Below are 19,813 nucleotides of genomic sequence, written 5' to 3'. Positions count from 1 at the left end.
TCTTGTTTTTATTACCGTATTTTTCGCCCCATAGGACGCACTTTTTCCCCTCCAAAAATGAAGGGGAAATGTGTGTGCGTCCTAAGGCTTTCGCTGAAGCCTGGAGAGCGAGAGGCATCGGTGCGCACCGACCCCTCTCGCTCTCCAGGCTTCAGGAAGCTATCCGCAAGTCTTGCAAGCCCGGCGGGAGTTCCCGCGGGCTCACAAGGCTTGTGGGCAGCAGCCTGCAGCCCCGGCGAGTGTCCACAAGCCTTGCGTGCCCAGCAGGAGGTCCCGCCGAGCGCGCGAGGCTTGGGGCGGCAGCCTGCAGCCCGAAGCACGCAAAGCCCTCCGGAGGTTGCCCCGTGCTTCAGGCAGGTGTGCGCAAGGCTTGGGGTGGCAGCCGCGGCGGGGGGGGAAAATATATTTTTTTTATTCATTCCCCCCCCCCAAAAAAACGAGATGCGTCCTATGGGCCGGTGCGCCCTATAGGATGAAAAATATGGTAAGTATTTTGTTGTGTTGTTGTTGTTGTTGAAATTCCACAAATTGCACATCAGGATTCATTACATAGTAAGCCCCCCCCCTTTTCTATTATCTGCTTCCCATCCCATTTCCTAGGATGTTTTTTTTCTTTTCCACCCTTAGCTGCAACCTATCTTCCCTCTTTTATATCAGAACTCTAATGCTCTATTAGAATTAAAAGAGGGGAAAACCCAGCTGGATGGGCAGGGTCTAACTAAATTATTATGGTTGTCTTATTTATTTGTGTTTTTATCTTGTATAAAAGATAAAAACACAAAAAAAAACCCAAAGTTGAAGCAAGAAGGAATCTTCAAATATTAAAAAAATGCAAGGAGTGAATTGCCAGGACTTGGAAGCCCCCTGGTGATGAATTCACTCTTTCCACCCACCCCCCTTTCAGAAATGTGCATGGAATGAATGAGCTGGCATTCAAATTTTTCTTTAAAAAAGCATATTTTTTATTATTATTGGGTCCATTCTGACAAATATGGGGTCCATTCTCTCACTTCTGACCCTTCTTGATTCCCTCATTCCTGGGAGTTGGACTAGATGACCCATGGGGTCCCTTCCAACTCTTCCGTTCTACAATTCTCTCGCCTACAATTCCGACACCCGCTTCAGGTTGTACCAATCATACCAGCAAATAAACCGCATTTTTGCCGGTTGATGGTCTTTTTTTAGGGGGTAGAAAAGAGCGTGGGTTTGTTTTGGAGGTTTTTGTTAGGATGTCCTGACGTCCAGTGGATGGGGAACGCCTGACAGCTGACGTTACACTCCCAACATCCACTTAAAAGCCATATGGTACCTTTAAACGCCTCGCCCAAAAGGATTCTGGGAGTTGTAGTGCTGAGAGCCGTTTGGAGACCCCCTATGCCCCTCCCAGAACTACCATTCCCAGAGTTCCCTGGGAAGTTGTGGGCATCTCTTTCGAGAGGCAATGGAGTGGGCCTCTGGGGGGTGAAATCAAAGGTTTTCAGCAGGCGCTAGAAGGAAAAACGAAGGAGACGCCGGCGAGAAGCCAAGTTACAGGGAAGCAGGCAGAGGCCTTCTCGGTGGTGGCGCCTTCTTCATGGTGATCCACTACTGCTTTAAGGGAGGTCTTGGAATAAGTAGATTTCTTGCTGATCCAAAACACCCACCCACCCCACTCACACATGAAAACAAAGAACACCACAGCCGACTACAAATGAATAACCACACCCTAGGCCCACCCCAACCTCTCTCACCACCAAAGGAACACAAGTGAACAGCCAAGAACCTGCACAAACAACGCTGACACCAAACCCTACATATAGGAAGTAAAATATGAAAATCGCCACCAGACCCCACCCCACCCATCTTTCCCCCCTCCACCTCTTTCCCCTTTTCTTCCTAATGTCTCTACGAATGAAAATGATTTGTAAATGTGTTTCATGGGGGGGGGGGACGGACACGAGAGAGAGACATTGCACACTTTTGTAAATCAACAAAATCTTTAATAAATAAATAAATACTAGTCATAAAAAAGAGGCCTCGTCACCTGAAGGACATCAGAGCCCACCTGATGTCCCCAAACATACGATTAGACATGTGATTCCTTTAATTAAACATGTCTAATCGTATGTTTGGGGACATCAGGTGGGCTCTGATGTCCTTCAGGTGAGCTTTGGGGTGTATGGCTGTGGCGTTTGCCTCCTAGGATGGGTCATAAGGAAAGGGTTAAAATGGGTGTGATGTGATTGGCCAGTGAGAATGCGAGGGGAGAGTAAAACTTAGAGTGGGAGGTTTTGACAGTTGAGATTTGGGAGTTGGAGAAGGAAAAGGGAGGAATAGGCAGTGGGTTGGTCAAGTTGTATTGTGAGAGAGTGAGAGGAATTGTTAGGGAGAGTCATAGTTGGAATAATCAGTTTGGAGTTGTTAGGAACTAAAGTTAAGAAACTGAGAAGAGAAAAATAAACTGAAACCATACGCTTGTTCCTGCATTTAAGAATAAACTTGATTATTTGTTAATGTTAACAACTGTCTGGACTCCGTGTGTCCCTGTGAGAAGCGGGGTGGTGGCAGCCAAGAAAGCAATCACAGTGGTGGCCACATGTGGTGGGAGTGTGAAAAGATGAAAGTTTTTTGGGACTTTATATATAATGAACTGAAGAAACTTTTTAAGTATACATTCCCGAAAAAACTGGAGGCTTTTTTAATAGGGATAATAGGGGAGGAAGTAAAAAAGGAGGATCATAAATTATTCCAATATGCTCCAGTAGCAGCTAGGATCCTTGTAGCTCAAAGGTGGAAGTCACAGCAGACCCCAACGGTTATGGAATGGCAGGCTAATTTTTTTGAATTCACAAAATTAGCTAAAAGGACGTATAAAATCCGGGACCAAAAAGGGACAAAGTTTGAAGAAGAATGGGGTAAATTTGTGGCATACATAAGAATTAATTGTAGAAGTTTAAAAACTACAGCAGGGTTAACATAAATCCTGTGATGTGTATAGAAGTGAATAAGAATCTCTAAGAGAAGATCTATATTAAGAAAACCGCAGCTGGGAAGGAAGGAAGTCTGGGCGTGTATATACGCAGTGTAAATAAGATGACATAAAATGATGACTAAAATATTGTTTTATTTTGTTTGTGAAAAAACTCAATAAAAAGCATTTGCAAAAAAAGAAAGCAATCACAGTGGTGGCACAGGGTCAATAGACCATCAAACGTCCCGGGGCCCTGTGTGATCGCCACAAAATTGGTGGCAGCAGTGGGATCACAACCGTAGGTGGGATCACAACCGTACCTGCGGTGGAATAACATCCCTACCTGTCACCACAGAAGTGGTAGGCAAGTGGTGGGATTCGGTGGGGAAAACAATACACCTGGAGCTTGGGGAGAAAATCTCAAACTACCTCACAAAATGGTTAGAACAGGAGAGGGCAGCCTCTGTTCCAAAAATCAGAGAAGCGTTTGCTCTGGAACAATTTTAGGAAACAATAAACGACCAATTAAAATATCTTATAAAGGAAAGACACCCTCAATCACTTCAAGAAGCCGCTTACTTAGCTGACCAAATAAATGAAATAAGGGACCATAGGTTCAATGAACCAAGTTTTGGCGGGAAAGTGTGGGGGACTAACAGAAATAAATTCCAACAAGCAAAGGGAAGCCCCTCTTCAGAGAAAGACAAGGGAAAGAGGCCATTGTCAAAGGGGCAAAATGACAAGGCCCAAGCCAACACCAGTCTCACTGAGGAGAAAGGGTGGAAAACAAATTATACAAATCCCAAAGAAGTTCAATGCTGGGGATGTGGAAAATTTGGCCACAAAAGTTTTAATTGTAGAGCTGGAGGAGAAAAGTCTGGTAATATTAGCCCTCAGAAAAAAAAGTATTGCATCAAAGCTGAGGAGAGTCAAGCTAGGCAGGATAGGCCAAAGCCTATCACTACAACTCCTTGCATTATAGTGTTTGGGTAATTTAAAAAAAGAGAGACATATTTGTTCTGAAATCCACTGAGGAGGCATGTGTTGTTGTTATTTTAAGAACCCAACTCATAATGTTTGTTTCTTTTGATTTTTTGCCACCCTATATATTCTTGCCTTGCGCAATTATCCTCCCATCTCTCTTCATTATATAAAAATAAATTATCTCCTTAATCTCATAAATTCCAATTATGGGTTGGTTGGTTAGTTCTTCATGGAAATCTTGAAGCTGGGGGGGGGGGTGCAGGAGGAAGTTGGGTTTGAAAAGGGATGAGACTCCTCTAAATGAAAAGAGAGAGAGAGAGAGAGAGTGAACCAGAACTGTCTCCAAAGAACCAAAAATGTCACATTTTGTCATGGGCATTTTTCTTTTTGCACCACAAGGGATAGAAAGGAAACTTTGGGCAATCTCAGAGCCAGAGAATATGGGGCATCTGTGGCCCTCCAGGCTATTATAGACTCCAATTGAAGGGCCTCAGAAATAGAAATTCCAGCATGCTGTTATCAAAGCCACTGTTACAAGACGGGCAAGGCCACAAGCAGGCAGACAAACAAAGAATGAGTAAATTGGGAAGTGTTAAGCTTCAAAAGGAGAAACATGGAATGTTAGAGCCTGATTGGATAAGAATGTAAAGTCTCACGCTCTGTGTTTTTTTTTTTTTTTTTTTTTTTGGTATAGTCTATAAAAAGTGGGCGCATCCTGACGGGTGTGCAGATTGCGAGCTTATGGCGCTGTGCCTTTGTCCTGCATATGCATTTCAAATAAATCCTTTTGAATCCTGCAAGGTTGATTGCCACGCTGTATGAATCTGTGCTCCGGGGACCCAATAGCAGATATGGAACAGGTCCAACAGTTAGACTGCCAGATTAGGACCTGGGAGGCACCGGGGTTCAAATCCCCCTCTCAGCTATGAAGCCACATCTAAAAGAGCATAGAAATAAACAAGACGACGAAATGATACAAACATGTCCCCCCGCTTTTCAGCCTCCTTTTAACAGAAGTGAGGAGGCTCGGTGTGCCATCCTGCCCAGGGCCGGGCGATGTCCGGTTTTCAACGTCAGCCGTCAGCCGATGAGCAGGGCTTAAATTCTGCTCAGTTGGGCGGGATTCCAAGCAAACCCCTTCCTGATTCAGAAACGGGTTTGTCTGGATCTATCTCCTAAACAGTCCCCATTCTTTGTTTTAGCAGGGGAATCCAGTCTCATTCAGGCAGGGGGCTGCCTTGGATTTCCTGCTGAAACCCCCAAGTTGTCCAACTCTTTTAGCTGAAATCCCATCCTAATTGAGGAAGGGGGTTTGCATTGGAAGTGGGACGGACGGGGAGGGGGAATAGTTTCTAGCAGCAGTACCTCCCCAGGTGTTTTGAGGACCTATTACCAATCGATTGGTTGATTTTCTATATAAACCTTTTGCAAATAGATCTTTTTTTAAAAAGAAACACAGTAAGCCACACATTTCCTGCAAATTATCCCCCATGACCATTGCAAAGCTAACAATAATAACATCAATAGCAGCATATTGGGCCTAAACTCTGCATAGGAAGGAAACAGGGGTGGGCTGTCTAAAATAATTGTGCCCAGAAAAGGGTGTGGTGGACAGGAGAGGTTTAGGAGAGAGTGGCCCCTCCCTTCCCCCAGCTTAATCCGCAGCTTACATTTGATGTAAAATGTGCTTTTCTTAAAAAAACAAAAACTCAGCCACAGGGACAGTCTAAGGAACAATATTTGGGGGGGGGGGGAGCGGGGAGATTGCTCCATTAGAGGTTCCACACTGTTAAGGAAAATTCCGGGTCGAGAGACTACTCAACAGCCGAGCTTGTCGGGGTCCGGTCCCGTCCCCCCCCTCGCAGGTCCATGTGGTCAGTAAAAGAAGGAAATCCCAGCAAGCAAGCAATTTGGAACAAAACAGCAGTCAGTAGACTCAGAACCTTTATTGTTGTGCAACAGGTTCAACAGCAGCCAGTGAACCCAGAGCATGGGGCCACATTGACTTTGAAACCTTTCCCACCATATGTCAGAATACAGTTTGCACAGCATCATCAATACATCATTGATACATCACTAACATGTCACAAAAGGGGAGGGTTACACAAGATTAGCATAGGCAGCTATGTCGGGGCAACACCCAAGTATAGTATAAGCTTAGCATCATTGGCAAACATGTCTTAAGTACCCACCACCCAAAGTACAACAGAACTTCCTTGGCATGTCTGGAGCCAGAGGCAAGTCTGGGGATGAGATTTGTCTTCCCTTGGAGAACAAGGAGCCCAGCAATATCAGCCCTCCCTTCCCCACAGGTGGGCAGGGTTTGCGGCACCGAGCGAGGCTCACCTGGGCGGGTGCCACCCACCTGCTTGAGCTGGCCTTTGACCCGCCCTCGGCCAGGGAGGACAATGGACGTCCGGCCAGGGGTGGGCCTAAGGCCAAAAAGAAAAGAGGCTGACTCCGGGGCTCAAGCCTCTTTTGCCATTCTCCCTTCCAGGATCATTTCTTCATTCATTCTTCATTCACTCAAACACGCACCCGTTGACGCGATCACAATTCACGGCGGTTTTACACAAAGCCTTATCTGCTTGCGGTGTTAGTCCCCAGGAATATTCCGTGCACTCGTTCCGTATCGGGGCTGCTACTTCAGCAGCGTTACAGGGTTGGGACCCCGCACACATCAAGACATTGGGGCGCTGGTGCTCGACAGCCTACAAAAGTTACATTCGTCCCGGCTCCTCCTCCTTATCACTTGCAATTTAATTGTCTTACAGGTTTACCCACCATGAAGATCTGGGTGATAGGCCACAGCATTGTCCATTGGGCAGCGGATTATGCACGGTCTCAAAATCATGGCCATAGCCTTAACATCCACCCCAAGATACGCTTTTATTGGATGGCCCAGCGGGGCATGCGTTAGCGGAGCTTGATGCCCATGCTGCGTAGTGCCGCAGCGACCCATGGCCCTCCAAGGGTCTTGATTATACATGCGGGGGAGAATGATCTCCTACCCCGTCTTCACTGGAGGGGGGCTTCCAATCCCTCTCGCCTCAATTATGCGGTGAGTAAAATTAACAGGGCCATGCGCAGCACCATGCGCCCAATTGGTGGTTTCTCTATCCCACATCTCACCATCACAGCAGATAAGAGTTGACCTATTCCGGGGGGACGGGGTGCACCTGACCCCACTGGGCAATGACTTCTGGCTGCACGACTTGCGACAAGCCCTTCGGGACTGGATAGATTGCGGGGTTTGATTGGTCCTCGGTTGTGGGACTTGGCGGCAAGACCCCTTAGGGCCTCGAGTGGCGGTTTTAGGCCTTGGCAAGGTAGCCTTTAATCTAACATCAAGTTGGGGGGTGGTGGATTCATACTCCCTCCCCATGCGGTGGCGCTTGCAGGGCCCGTTAAAGGGCAAAACCGGGAGTCCCTGGCCCTAGAGCGGCGGCATGTAGGTCAAACTCCCCGGACGAGGTCAGTGGAAGGGCATGCTGTGTAAGTTTGTGCTTTGCAGTCCCCTCTCACTGGGCCTCAACTGCCTGCATATCCTCAGCCAGGAGGGCTGAGAGGGCTACCTGCCAAGGCCTGTGCCAAGTTTCCCACTTCTGAAGTTCAATAAAGTTGTGGCCAATTTGAACCCATACTCTGGTCTCTTGTCTTATCATTTGGGCAGTGGCGTAGCGTGGGTTGTCAGCACCCAGGGCAAGGCAAGTAATTTGCGCCCCCTAACCTGCCACCGCTGCCAGCTTCTTCTTGCTGCTGCCTGGTCTGGTCTGGTGTGGTTCTCTCCCGCGCTCAGCGCTGCGCTGGGCGGCCGCTGCACTGTCCCTCCCCCAGATAGTCCCTCGCTCTCTCTCCGCACCGCACGCCTGGCACCCACCCCCTCCACAGTGGGCGGCGACCCAGCGGCTCGGATCGGATTCGCACAGCCAGCACTGCAGTGAGAGAGAGTGAGTGAGCCAGGTAGGGGCAGAGAGCTGCGAGTGCGAGTGCGCCCCCCCCCAGATGTTGCGCCCGGTGCGGCTGGGCCCCCCTGCACCCCCCATGCTACACCCCTGCATTTGGGGGAAAGGGGTAGGCACCACAGACAGGGTTTAGCGCGTGTGAAGGACATTCTTTATGACCCCCTTATCTGACGAGATCCTTGGAGCAATAGAGACGCTTGAAAGAGTCAAAATGACAGCAGGAAAAATCCCTTTATTTTGTCATGACAAAAATGGTACAGACACGCGTTGCCCGATGTCTGGCCCTGAATTCTAAGCGAGCCAGCTTTTTATACATTTGCAGAATACAATACCACCTGATTTCTTGTAAACCACCTGATTTCTGGGAAATCGAAAGTTATAGTAAGTTCCTATTACCATGTAAGGTCTTGCCTCCCTCTTTCCTGCCATGGCCCACTACGGCCATTTGCATTCCTGAGTTTGCTTATCTCTTTGCAACCTTGAATAATAAACATTTGCTCCATCAATGTCAGCCTTGTTCTCCTGACGGACTTCTCCTTTCTCAGAAAGGCCTTTGGCGGCGGGGGGGGGGGGGGTTGCTATGGCCCTACAAACTGAAGCAGAGAGAACTGCCCTGTGAGAGGGGATGCACATGTTTTGAACCACTACTCTGAAGGTCCCTTTGCTGCACCTCAGATAGTGGGGGAATATGGAGCGGGAGCTGCATAAAAGATGGGAAGAACAGGTAGGCTCACATGAGACGTGGTGATTCTTTGTGTATTCTTGACTTGTGTCATTCAGGGATTCAGCAGAACAAGCTAGCTCAGGGGTCTGCAACCTTTAAGACAAAAAGAGCCACTTGGACCCGTTTCCGAAGGAAAAAAAAACTGGGAGCCGCAAATCTCGTCATTATAAAAATAACTTTTTTGTCACTTTTTTATTATTTCTTTGTTTGACCCCTCAGAATTACTCCTCCTCATAGAAATAAACGTTAAGTTAACAAGTTACCTTTGTGTGTGTGTGTGTTCTTCACTCCCCTTCAAAACAGTGACCAGCGTACATGCCCCCTTTCAATGCATGACCAGCGTACATGCCCCTTACAATGTAGCGGGCGGGCGGGAAGGTGACGTCGGGACGGTGCGTGACTAACGCACACACCGCCCCCATGCGACGTCACAGCCAGTACAGCGCCCGCCACAGTGGGGAGTGTCGGGGCGCACAATGCGCCTCCTCCCCTCGCTAGTATCCGCCCTGGAGCCGCAGCAAAGGTGTAAAAGAGCCACATGCGGCTCCGGAGCCGCGGGTTGCAGACCCCTGAGCTAGCTCATAGAACTGAGCCTTGAAATCAACTGGAAGCCTATGAAGATGTCTTAAATTTGGCATTACCTTATGCAGTTCTTACATCTGTCCCTGGGGACATTTTCAAATAGCTTCCAATGGAAAGGAATTGCAAGGGAGACATTTATGCCAGCTCTTGAGTTACTCTAAATAGCCCCCGCTTTGTGTCCTAGTTATTTTCCAGGCCTAAATCATAGAATTGTAGAGTTGGAAGAGACCACTAGGGTCATCTAGTCCAACCCCCTGCAAAGCAGGAATCTTTTGCCCAACCTTGGACTCAAACCCACAACCCTGATATTTCGAGTCTCATGCTTTACCAGCTGAGCCATCTCTGGCCTCAAGGCAACAGCCACTTATGGGAGTTTGCATCACAAAGGCCAGACAATGCCTCTGCAGCGGCCAATCAGATGCCTCTCAGAAAGTCCCAAGCTGGGTGGGTTAGCAACAGTCACCTTCCTTTGCTGTTCCTTGGCAATGATATTCAGAGCCATACCATCTCTGAACCAGGAGTTTCCATATACTAGCCAGATAACAGTTCCATGTGACACCCCTTACCTTCCTGGCATTCTCCTTCAAGTCGTGAATGAATTGGACCAAGACCCAGGTTAGTGCTGATCGTTGTATCTAGCAACACTGCCATGGAAGATTATCAAGAAACTTCAATTGGTACAATATATATAGCTGTCATAATTTTGACGGGTACAGCCATGTGTATGTATACTAAAAAAGGGACACAGGTGGCGCTGTGGTCTCAACCACTGAGCCTCTTGGGCTTGCTGATCAGAAGGTCGGCAGTTTGAATCCCCATGACAGGGTGAGCTCCCGTTGCTCTGTCCCAGCTCCTGCCAACCTAGCAGTTCGAAAGCACACCAGTGCAAGTAAATAAATAGGTACCGCTGTGGCAGAAAGGTAAACGGCATTTTGGTGTGCTCTGGTTTCTGTCATGGTGTCCTGTTGTGCCAGAAGCAGTTTAGTCCTGCTGGCCACATTACCTGGAAAGCTGTATTTGGACAAACACCGGCTCCCTCGGCCTGAAAGCGAGATGAGCGCCGCAACCCCATAGTCGCCTTTGACTGGGTTTAACTGTCCAGAGGTCCTCTACCTTTACCTTTTTTTACCTATGTATACTAAAAACAATTAATGAACTTACAGGCTTTTTAAAGGAAGGTTTGGGGTTTTTTAAATTTTTATTCAGAATTTCAGCATAACAATTTATCAAAAACATATCATCCTCATTCCCCCCCCCATTTCCCCCTCCCCCCTCCCCAAGAAACCCCCCCTCCCCCCCGGACTTCCCTCAGCTCCTCTCTCTGGTTTTTCAGCACATGTTATTCTCTGCATATTATAAAATTGTAAAAATCCTTAAGTTATCTGTCTATATGTTGCCAATAATAAATTAGTGAATGTTTATTCAATTCTGAAGGAATGTTTTAGTCCTTATGATTGGGGAAAATAGATCTGAAGCTCCATGAACAGCATCTGGTGAAATCTCAAAAGGGTGCAGCTCAGAATTTCCATTGATTGGAAAGAGTTAAAAGTTGAGTTTGGTCAAAAGCAAGTCTCCAAGTCTAATGGGGAAATCTTAGAATTGTAGAGTTAGAAGGGAACCTGATTATCATATAACCCAACCGAATATGCTGCTGTCCCATACAGGGATCGAACCTGCAACCTTGGCATTATCAGCACCATGCTCTAACCAGCAGTGGTGGCCTAACTTGCCCCCCCCCAGATGTTTTGGGACTACAATTCCCATCATCCCTGACCACTGATTCTGTTAGCTAGGGATGATGGGAGTTGTAGTCCCAAAACATCTGGAGGGCCGGGTTTGGCCACCACTGGCTGCTAAGCTATCCAGGCTCCTTCCTTCAACAAGCTTATTTACAAACTTGATCCTGACAAAGCCTCACACAAAGGAGATAAGGAACAGCAGCCAGAACAGGGTAGGAAGAAGACAGGGTGGCAGATTGAGAAGCTGCTAAAGAAGAAGATCCAACCTATCCATTCTTAAGGAAATCAGCCCTGAGTGCTCATTGGAAGGACAGATCCTGAAGCTGAGGCTCCAATACTTTGGCCACCTCATAAGATGAGAAGACTCCCTGGAAAAGACCCTGATGTTGGGAAAGATGGAGGGCACAAGAAGAAGGGAATGACAGAGGACGAGATGGTTGGACAGTGTTCTCGAAGCTACCAGCATGAGTTTGACCAAACTGCAGGAGGCAGCGGAAGACAGGAGTGCCTGGGGTGCTCTGGTCCAGGGGGTCACGAAGAGTCGGACATGACTAAACAACTAAACAACAACAACAACAAAAGAAGATGCAGCCCAACTCAGCAACTGGGAAGTTCCAGTACAGGAAATGAGACGGACTTAATGCTTTTCAAAATAAAAAAATGCCTTCCAGTAGCACCTTAAAGACCAACTAAGTTAGTTCTTGGTATGAGATTTCATGTGCATGAACACTTCTTCAGATACACATGCTTTTCAGTTAGTAAATTTGAGGATTATTTCTGGATCAGCCAGCAGAGGGAACTCCTTTGCCATAAATAGCATATGAAGGTTGGTTACACATGCTGATTTGGATTTGTCAAATAAATTTGAGAGCAGGTGACTAGAAAGAAGTGGTGTAAATGAGGAAAATTGTAGAGGAGACCCCCCTGTTGGTGAGACGGCTTTTTCATTACTTATCCTTTCTTGCATTCCTAAAATTTGCACAGGAGATAGCAGTGGAAGTTGTTGGAGAGTCTCAGTTTTGTATCGAACAGCTATCCAGGCACAATTCTCGGAACGATTCTGCAACCTGAGATAGCCTTTTCAGACTGGCTGCAGCAAGGTTGTGTTAGGAAGAGTTACTTAAGAGAGAGCAGTCAGGGACGCAAAGTCGCTGGAGGGCTCTTAATGACACAGAGTCATGATCACCATGATCCTGATCTGATAATCTCAGTACATTACCTGCTTAATTCTTTTCCGCTGCTCTTCCCCTGCTTCAGAGAAGGTTTCTGGGACCAAGGTTTAAACTTCTAAAACTTGTTGATTTAAAAGTTGATAGAATACCATTTAATCCTAAGATCCTTTTTTTAAAAAAAAAAATATTTATTAAGATTTCAAGAACAAAAAATTACATAAAAGACAATGAAAAATATAAAGAAGAAAAGAAAGAAGAAAAAAACACATACAAAATGCAAAGTATAGAAAAATATATATAAAAAAACACTTAGAAACAAATTTATCCTTCCGTATCTTACATTTCATTTCCTTGCTTCCCTGACCTCCTCTCACCTCCCTTTTTTGTATTCTTGTTCAATTGGTTAATTCAGCAATTCCTTTCCCTCTTTATTTTTGTCTTAGTCCTTTAACTTAATATATTATAGCTTTAAATTCTCACCTATTAACAGCCATTTTTTCATACAGCTTTATGACATTGCTGCTAGAACCACTTAATTTCATTCTGACATCATTCTAACATTCATTAATTTTGCAGTATTTCTGTAGATAGTCTTTAAATTTCTTCCAATCTTCTTCCACCGACTCTTCACCCTGGTCTCGGATTCTGCCAGTAATCCTAAGATCCTTCCATGATAAAGTAAGGGGAAACATATGCCTTTGCTTTGATACTAAAATATAAATTTAAAAATCAAGTGTTTGGTTTTTAAACAGTGACATCATGAAAAAGCAGCATCAACCTGATAATAAATGTTGGAAATGTAAAGAAACTGAAGGTACATTCTTTCACCTTTGGTGGACGTGCCCAAGGATTAAGGCTTTCTGGAAAATGATATATAATGAAATGAAAAAGGTATTTAAATATACCTTCTTTAAGAAACCAGAGGCCTTTCTCCTGGGCATTGTCGGCCAATTGGTACCAAAGAAAGACAGAACATTCTTTATGTATGCTACAACAGCAGCAAGAATACTCATCACAAAGTATTGGAAGACACAAGACCTACCCACCTTGGAAGAATGGCAGATGAAGGTGATTGACTACATGGGATTGGCAGAAATGACTGGCAGAATCTGAGACCAGGGAAGAGAGACGGCAGAAGAAGATTGGAAGAAATTTAAGAACTATCTTAAGAAATATTGCAAAATCAATGTGTGTTAGAATGAGGCGGCTTTAAAAATCAAATGGAGTACAGCTGTAAAGATTAAGTTAAAAGAAAAGAAAGGTTGACAATTAGATAAAATTAAGGGTGAGGATTTGCTGAACTAAATATTTAAACTGGGAATGCAGAAAGGGGAGGTATGAGGAGGTCGGTGAAGTAAGTTTTAAGAAAATAAGGTTCTGAAATTATACTTGTTCTTTTTTTTGTTTGTGTTTGTGTATTGTTTTGTGTGATATAATTTGTAAAACTTCAATAAATATCTTTTAAAAAAAAAGAAAAAAGAAAAAGCAGCATCAAGCACATGGCAAGAAAGAAGAGAGAAAAATCTAAAGAAAGGGAGGAAAGGGGGAAAACAATGCAGTGTCTCTTGTTCCTGGCATGTACATTATAAACATCATAGCAGTGAACATCTGAACTACTGCTGTAATAATAATAATAATAATAATAATAATAATAATAATAATAATAATAATAAATACCCTGCCCATCTGGCTGAGTTTCCCCAATAAAAGAGAAAAGTATGTAACATTGATTCAGGACAACATAGACATCTCTGCATGTGCTGACCTTTTGGAAAGCCAGTACAGTGTTACCTCAAGTTAAGTACTTAATTCGTTCCGGAGGCCCGTACTTAACCTGAAACTGTTCTTAACCTGAAGCACCACTTTAGCTAATGGGGCCTCCTGCTGCCGCCGCGCCGCCGGAGCACAATTTCTGTTCTCATCCTGAAGCAAAGTTCTTAACCTGAAGCACTATTTCTGGGTTAGCGGAGTCTGTAACCTGAAGCGTCTGTAACCCGAGGTACCACTGTACTGTAGTTGGACAACAGCACCGGAGACAGACATTAGACTACAATTTGAGAAAAGATTCTTGCTTTGTGAAAACATGGGGCTTAAAACAGCAGACTTCTAGCTTTCTTACTGTTTACCAGTCCACATCTTAAAGAAGGTACTGTATAGTATGAAAACCTGGCCAACCCCACAGGGGTACATGTAAAACCCTCCTAGATGTTCAGCGTAGTCCAGCATAGCTTTGTTGGTAAAGCACGAGACTCAATCTCAGGGTTGTGGGTTTGAGCCCCAAGGTGGGCAAAAGGTTCTTGCATTGCAGGGGGTTGGACTAGATCAAGCATAGCCAAACCTGGCCCTCCAACTGTTTTGGGACTACAGTTCCCATCATCACTGACCACTGGTCCTGTTAGCTAGGGATGATGGGAGTTGTAGTCCCAAAACAGCTGGAGGACCAAGTTCGGCCATGCCTGGCCTAGATTATCCTTTTGCTCCCTTCCAATTCTATGATTTGTGTTCCGTTCTAAGTAGAGCCCATGACTATTATTATTAAGCTTATTCTGAAATTCTTGTCTAGATTTGGTTTGGGTCCATCATTCTTAATATTTCCAAAGATGCTGAACAACAAATAAAATTGTAAGTCTCCAGGCAGACCAGTTTTTCATCTGAAGCAGCAAATGTAAAATTCAAAAACAGTTTGTAGGGGGGTTAGGCTGGCTTTTGCCTCAGCTTTGGAAGAAAGCTTCTATTTCCAACATTATTAATCGATGGAATGGAGATTTAAATGTGGCTTGTGTCCCAGTCAATGCTGTGCTGTTGCCATGGCCTGGGGGCTTTGTCATTGTCAAAGCCTTGCTGCTCTGAGGGCTGAGTTGAATTTAAAGATCAATTGAGAATTGCCTATAGTGTATGTAAACCTCATTGTGCATCCCTGAACAATTATGATAGAAGCCTTTACTCACTCACTAAAGTAATTGCAATTCCCAGATGATTCTGTTTGAATTTGGTTGAAAGTCGCTTTGAGTTGGCATGGCAAGAAAAAGCAGCTAACAAATTTAATGAATAATAATAATTCTGGTGTATCATGTTGAGAATCAGAGTGGGGTGGGGTGAGAGAATGTGTCAGGTAACACCTTTGGCCCAATTATTCAGCTGTAAGCAGAAAAATAAGGAACCCACTGTATAGGAACATACACCAACAGGAAAAAACAGGCCAGCATAGAAAGACACAAGTAAAAGGTAAAGGACCCCTGGACAGTTAAGTCCAGTCAAAGGCGACTATGGTGTTGCGGTGCTCATCTCACTTTCAGGCTGAAGGAGCCGGTGTTTGTCCACAGACAGCTTTCCGGGTCATGTGGGCCGCATGACTAAACTGCTTCTGGTGCAATGGAACACCGTGATGGAAACCAGAGTGCACAGAAACACTGTTTACCTTCCCACCGCAGTGGTATCTATTTATCTACTTGCACTGGTGTGCTTTCAAACTGCTAGGATGGCAGGAGCTGGGACAGAGCAACAGGAGCTCACTCCGTTGCGGGGATTCGAACCACCAACCTCCTGATCAGCAAGCCCAAGAGGCTCAATGGGTGGCGGGTTGCGCTGTGGTCCAAATGACGTTTCCATGTGCTCTGGTTTCTGCCATGGTGTTCTATTGCGCCAGAAGCAGTTTAGTCATGCTGGCCACATGACCTGGAAAGCTGTCTGTGGACAAACGCCGGCTCCCTCGGCCTGAAAGCGAGATGAGTGCCACAACACCATACAGTCGTACCTCGGCTGCTGAATGCCTTGGAAGTCAAACGTTCTGGCTCCTGGACGATCGAAAACCGGAAGTGAGTGTTCGGTTTTTGAACTTTTTTTGGAAGTAAACGTCCAGCGCAGCTTCCACTATTGTTTCCGGTGCACCTGCGCAATCAGAAACCGATTGGAAGCCATGCCTTGGTTTCCGAATGTTTCGGAAGTCCAACAGACTTCCGGAACAGATTCCGTTCGACTTCCGGTGTACGACTGTAGCCGCCTTTGACTGGAGTTAACCATCCAGGGGTGCTTTACCTTTTTGACAAAGACACAGTACATGGCAAGCAAACTGCAATGAATGTTTTTGTCACAATGTACCCACTATTAAGAGGGACGCGGGTGGCGCTGTGGGTTAAACCACAGAGCTTAGGACTTGCCGATCAGAAGGTTGGCAGTTCGAATCCCCATGACGGGGTGAGCTCCCGTTGCTCGGTCCCTGCTCCTGCCAATGTAGCAGTTTGAAAGCCCGTCCAAGTGCAAGTAGATAAATAGATACCGCTCCGGCGAGAAGGTAAAGGCGTTTCCGTGCGCTGCTCTGGTTCACCAGAAGCGACTTAAGTCATGCTGGCCACATGACCCGAAAGCTGTACGCCGGCTCCCTCAGCCAATAAAGCAAGATGAGCGCCGCAACCCCAGAGTCGGCCATGAATGGACCTAATGGTCAGGGGTCCCTTTACTTTTAACTGCTATTAAAAGACGTACAGCACATGCAAGCGGTACTCCGGAATCATCAAAATAAGTACAATATTACAATTCATAATATATTTTCATTATGTCTGATGCAAGGGAATTATTAGGAGTGGCGGAGCACCTGTAGCAAACAGGACTCTACATGTTCCCGACATGGGACCTCACAAGGTGAGTCACCCTGCTCAAGGTCTGGGAAAGTTTACACTATATTGTTTGGCTTGGGTTGCTACCATTTTCTTATATATTGAAGGAGGGGTTTCTCTTCAAAACAGGGATCACTGGGCTCCAGGCCTGTTTGCTATAGCTGTTTCACATCTCCCAAGAATTCCCTTGCGTCAGAGATAATGAAAATATATTAATATATTTACAGACACTAAATATTTACAGATATTTACAGTGGGTTACAGACACTTCAGGTTACACACTCCGCTAACCCAGAAATAGTACCTTGGGTTAAGAACTTTGCTTCAGGATGAGAACAGAAATCGTGCTCTAGCGGCGCAGCAGGAGGCCCCATTAGCTAAAGTGGTGCTTCAGGTTAAGAACAGTTTCAGGTTAAGAACGGACCTCTGGAATGAATTAAGTTCTTAAGCCGAGGTACCACTGTAATATGGTACTTATTTTAATCATTCAGTTGTGGCATGGCATAATCGTGACAGCTGTTCTCTCCACAGAACCTTGAGATACCTGCATATGGCCTCTGTGAATTACGTCTAGCACATGTAGGTCAAAATTGTGAAGTAGAGTTTTACTGATCAAGTAACTTAAGTGTGCAATTCTGGCCTGGGTCTTCTTTTCTGCTGTTTTGTATGAGCACACTACAAGCTGAGCGAACAGTAAATTAAGCTGTATTGTAGTCTAATGTTAAATTAAGCCTGCAGAAACTAACTTCGCCAACCAGGCCACACCTCTGAGTTGCCTCTCTAGGAGCTGGTTTCCTGGGTCATACCTGTTTCTCTTAAAAGGACCACATGCTGAGCTTGGCGGCGGCAGCACTGGACAGGGGAAACGGGATATTCTGGAATCTAATCAGAAGGTGAGATGGTTTCTGTAATTCTGGAATGTCTTGGGAAAATCAGGACAGTTGTGTGCTCTGCCGCTGGAGTTGGGAGGTCTGCTCATGCTGTACTCTTTGTGATGAGCCCAATTGGATAGGAAGCATCACCCGATCTGGCCTAGCATAGCCGTGCAACTTATGCTGCCAATTAAGATTTGTTTAACTCACTAACAGGAAGGATTCGAAACCGGCGGGACCAGAAATTCACGGAAGACTGGAGTAAATTTACAGACTACTTGAAAAGTATTTGTGAAGATCAGACAACGTATGTAGGTTTGCAAGAAGTTTTGTGAGGAGTATTATTGGAAGTATTGCAAAAATGGAGAAGGGGAAGGATGATTTGTTAAGAGATGTAAAGGCAATATAAAGTTAAGAAATGCATAAGAAGTGGTTAAAACGATGGATCATCAGAGGTGCTGATGGAAATCTAAAAAGATTGTATAAGTGATAAGTTTTGTGGTACATTTATATGTTAAAATCAATAAAAATATATAAAGGGGGGAGATTTGTTTAACTCAATGATTTGGGTGGGTGTGGCTGTTTCTTCTCTTAAGAAGAAGCAGGAAATGGTTCTAAAACCAGTAAAGTATGACCCATGGCCTGTTTTCTTTCCCCATCAATTTCTCATATCCTATTTCCTGGATCTATAAATTATTAAATGACACACCTGGGACAGGTGGCTTGGTGCCACAGACTCCCCTGGACCTGGGTGTAAAATAATTTAATATACAAGAGCTACCAGTACTGCTAATATTTTCTTTGTGAGCAGCCAGCTTCCTGAACCCTGCTTGTTGGCCGCATAGTTTCTGGATTCAGTAAAAGCTCACAGCACCAACCTCACTATATTTGGCAAATACGTACTCTTCCCAGAAAGTAGATCAAATAGTATCAGGAATTTAAGTGTGTTTGTTGGAGTTGCCACTAGAGCCAGCCAACATTTAAATGGAAGTTCAGCTGCGATACCAGTTTCAAACTTTTTGAGCTGGCAATATATCGCACCTCCTCACCCTGCCTGTCCGTCACTGTTGGAGACAGTATGATTCTGAATGCCAGTTGATGGAAACCGCAGGACTTCCATGCAAATCTTCTCTATATCGTTCCAATTTTTTTTTTAGTATATGTGCTGCCGAAGCGAATATATAGTTCAAATATATGTTGGAAGTGTAAGGAAAAGGAGGGGACATTTTATCATATGTGGTGGGATTGTAAGGTAATTTTAAAAAATTGGGAAATGATATACAATGAATTGAAGAAAATGTTCCATTTAACATTTGTTAAAAACCCCGAGGCATTTTTGTTGGGGATTGTAGACCTGCCAGAAAAGTTGAAAAACATCTTCATGTATGCGACAACAGCCGCGAGAGTTCTGGTAGCACAAGGATGGAAGACTGAAGAAACCCCAACTAAAGAATCATGGCAAGAAAAATTGATGGACTATGCAGAACTGGCAAAACTGACATACAAGCTACGGGACAAGGATAACTGTGACTTTAAGGATGAATGGGAACCCTTTACAAAGTATCTGAAGACGCAACAAAGCGAACTGGACTCCTTGGCAGGTTTTGAATAAACATTCACAAACTCTTTTATTGGTAATAATCAGCTAAATAGTTTGAGGACCTATACAACTGTGTAACATGCAGAAAACAGCATTCTTAGAGAAACCAAAGACTGGAACTGAGGGAAGTCGGGGAGGGGGGGGAGGGAGGAAAAATGGGGGGGGGGACAAGGATGATATGTTTTTGGATAATATGTCTTATTATAATTTTGAATAAAAAAATAATTAAAAAAAAAGAAACTGCGGGACTCCCAAAAGAGGGCATGTCTGGAAATTCCTCAATGTATGGCAACACTATGCTTGAGGGCTTCCCACAGGCATATTGTTGGCCACTGTGAGAAGACGATGCTGCAGTAGATGGAGCACTGGCCTGAAACAGCAGGCTCCTCTTATGTGTGGAGTAAATAAGTGAATAAGGCTCAAGGCTCATGTGTATTTTTGGCTGTTCCCATGGCAACAAAAACATTATCTTTCTCTTCTCTTCTCTACCCTCCCATGCTCTTTCTAGCTCATGTTGCCCTAACTCCTTTTTTTAAAACTCTTCGTCAATACTGAGAAGTTTTCACAAATGCATAGCAACGTATAATGTCACTTAGCAAACAAAAAGGATAT

At 45.0% G+C, this 19,813-nt stretch overlaps 1 protein-coding gene across 7 annotated transcripts in view; it reads left to right on the top strand.

Annotated features, from left to right (window-relative positions):
- The window catches only part of LOC310698963 (glycoprotein-N-acetylgalactosamine 3-beta-galactosyltransferase 1-A-like), a 76,090-nt gene that overhangs the window by 26,228 nt on the left and 30,049 nt on the right, over positions 1–19,813 (top strand). The window contains exons 1-2 of one of the 7 annotated variants that reach the window (XM_083520531.1): positions 9,706–9,882; positions 17,818–17,916. The exons of 2 other annotated variants lie outside the window; for them this stretch is intronic. The gene's annotated coding sequence lies outside the window, so the exon portion shown is untranslated. Of the gene's footprint in view, positions 1–8,520; positions 8,624–9,705; positions 9,883–17,817; positions 17,917–19,813 lie in introns of those variants that run through there. 4 more of the 7 variants (XM_083520532.1, XM_083520530.1, XM_083520535.1 and 1 more) reach the window with 4 other exon arrangements.

This window comes from Podarcis liolepis, assembly GCF_965112155.1.
Source record: "Podarcis liolepis genome assembly, contig: HAP1_SCAFFOLD_22, whole genome shotgun sequence".
NCBI classification, from domain to species: Eukaryota; Metazoa; Chordata; class Lepidosauria; order Squamata; family Lacertidae; genus Podarcis; species Podarcis liolepis.
The sequence above is the reverse complement of the archived record's forward strand: the minus strand, read 5'-3'. Positions and strand labels throughout refer to the sequence as shown.